Genomic DNA, 3,214 nt, shown 5'->3' on the forward strand with positions numbered 1-3,214 from the left:
CCATTCATATATCTCAAATATATTAGTATTAATATGAATAAACACGTATATAATGAATTGTTTTATAAGATTAAGAAAAATGTTCTATTTTTCGGTGTCAACGTTTTATTACACGTGATCGCTGAATGTTTTTGTTGTCGATAAACTTGGCATTACTTCATAAAAGTAGTTTAGTTAAACAGATTACAGAGAGAGTTAATAATATTGATTTCTTATTCATCATTCATTGAAATGTTTCCATCATAGAGTATTAGTATTGTCAACCTTGAACAATCAGAACTGTTAAAAAAATTTTTGTTAATATTTGCTATCTAATGAAATACATTTGTGTTAAAGTGATTAATTATAAAACTTCTATAGTGTATTGATCAAATGTAATTGACCTCTATAAATATGATTTAAACTATCGAAGCTTGTAAATAGAGAAGAACCTACAACTTTGTCATTGATTGGCGTTTAGGTCTCCCATCAGGATGATCAGGTCGTTTCCTGAGCACTTCGCTATGATTGATTTCATTTCCTCGTAGAATTGATTTTTATTGCTGTCGTTTCTATCAGGTTTGAGAACACAAAAATGCTTACCGGCGTCCGATAATGGTGTACTTTCTTGACTTAAAAGTTACATTTGACTCTGCAGACCGAGAGGTTCTGTATCAGTGTCTGTCATTGAAAGGCATACCTCAGAAGTACATAAACCTTGTAAAGGCTCTTTACTCGAACACTGATAATCGAGTGACAGCTTATGGCGAACTGTCATCTGATTTTGCAATCTCAAATGGTGTCCGTCAAGGCTGTCCACTATCTCAATTTTCGCTCAGTTTCATCATAGACCTACTACAGGAAATAACGTTCTCGTCGACCGAATTCTCGGGCGTTGATCTCCCTCCAGGAAGTCCACGTATCGATCTAAAATACGCAGATAACATAGTCCTGCTTGGTAAAGACGCTGATAAAATGTAGTCTTTTAATAGCACTGAACAACAATTTTAGGATGTTTGGGATGCGTTTCACACCCTCCAAATGCAAGTTGTTGATTCAGGACTGGCTTGTGTCAACACCTGAACTAAGGATAGGGAGTGAAGTAGTCAAACACGTCGACAACTTCACTTATCTTGGAATTATGATTAGCCCTAATGGGTTATTGCCCGAAGAAATATCAGCATGGATTTGAAAAGCTCGTTTGGCTTGTGTCAACTTACGTCACCTATGGCGAGGGCGAGATACCCGTCTATCAATTAAGGGACGAGTATACTGTGCGGCAGTTCGTTCTGTTCTACTTTACGGCTGCGAAACGTGGTCATTAAGAGTAGAAGATACTCGTAATTTACTAGTATTTGATGACAGATGCCCTAGAAATATTGCTCGCATCTGCTAGGACCACCGGGTAAGTAATGGTGAGGTAAATCGGTTGATGAGGCTGTGAATCTTCATCAACTGAGATGGTTGGGTCATGTGTTACATATACCTGAACACTGATTATCACGACACGCAATGCTGACTAGTGGTGGGGATGGTTGGAAGGAAGTTAGAGGCGACCAAATCAAAACGTGGCATCAATCCTTATAGTCACTAACTTGTCGTAATCATGTTGGTAGATGCATTCTACTTGGTTGAGGTACGCGTGACTATCGTAACCAATGGTCATAGACTGTGAATAACATGGCTCAAAATTGATCGCAGTGACGTAGGTTTATACACTCTTTATCTTCTCTTAAACTCTGAACTCTACGAACTCATTCTTTCTTCTTGCATTATATCCTTATACACAATCTTTCTTTTATATATTACTACCATTGAATTAACTACTTCCATGAATTCAGTGTTCTAGAATTCATTATCAAAAAAATCATAATCTATTTTAAACGAAGGTAAACCTGAACTGATGGTATATTTTTTTTTAACTAATATAACACTGACGCAGTTTATTTGTCATTAGTTTTTAGTGTATTCTAATAATTATCATAATAGTATAATCATGAAATGTATAATAAACTAAATTATGATTAGTTTGCTTTGTGAAAGTTTCTGCTGATAACATGCAGTTTTTAGTGGCTTTGTATCACTCATCAATCACTTTGATAACTGTTGTTATACTATAAATTCTCAACGATATTTAAAATCAGATAGTAATGAGAAGCAGCAACTACAGTTTATTAGCGGATAGCGCTGATTATAAAGCTATATGCACATCAAGTGAATTTGAAACGGAGAGACGAATATATATATACGAGTAATTACATAGGCAAATTTATAGTCGAATTGCATAAGAGAGCAGCAAGACAAAACACGGACTAGTAATAGGATTTTAGTACATATATACATAGAGAGAAGGATGATATTTAGGCGATCAACATTTTAGCCAAAGTATTTCATATGATCTAGTGATTATAGAATAGTACAAAGAAATAGACGAATTGTTACTATCCAAATAAGATTATCTATTAAGTAAGTTAATGTAAAAGGGTTTAACCAATATTTAACCATATAAATGCAGTTCTAAATGATCATTCATTTAGAAGCTTCTACCCCAATGTAATGATTGCTTTTCAGTGTTCTCAAGAACCATTGTCATTGGAAGATTGTAAGGCATGTTGCCATTGCTAACATTAATGAGTTTAACTGTCGTGTAAAAGTGGAATAGGTCAACTTTGGCCTGTTCGTGCTGTGCATAATTGATTCACACGATCATTGATCAGAATAACTATACATATGACGTGAATGTGTATATGAATGGTGCGAATGGTCCACTAGGGTGCTTGGTACCCGTGTGGTTGCCCCTCAGGATTGAGCTGTACAATTCAGATTGTAGCGTTAAAGCCTATACGGTGTCTGGTTCTCCTATGAAGCGGGATTGAGTCGTACTATTTGAGCTACAAATTTTAAGCCTGGGCGGTTTCTGGCTCTCCTGTTAAACGGGCTTGAGCTGTACTGTTTAGATTGTCACGTGAAAGTCTGGATAGTGTCTGGTTCTCCTAAAAACCAATGTAAAATTATTCTGATCCACAAGAGTATATTATATAATTAATCTGAATGCAAAACCATTATAAAGAACACGTTCAAACTATGGTAATTTTTACAATCAACTTAACAGTCTGTAGTTTGTTATACTTGTGTCTGTTATGTCATCTTATTTAATTTCTAATATGTGAGGGTATACGAATAGTTAAAATAGTTTTACTCATTAGTTTATCAATTAATAATATGGCTAACTAAC

Source organism: Schistosoma haematobium, chromosome 2, assembly GCF_000699445.3.
Source record: "Schistosoma haematobium chromosome 2, whole genome shotgun sequence".
Lineage (NCBI taxonomy): Eukaryota > Metazoa > Platyhelminthes > Trematoda > Strigeidida > Schistosomatidae > Schistosoma > Schistosoma haematobium.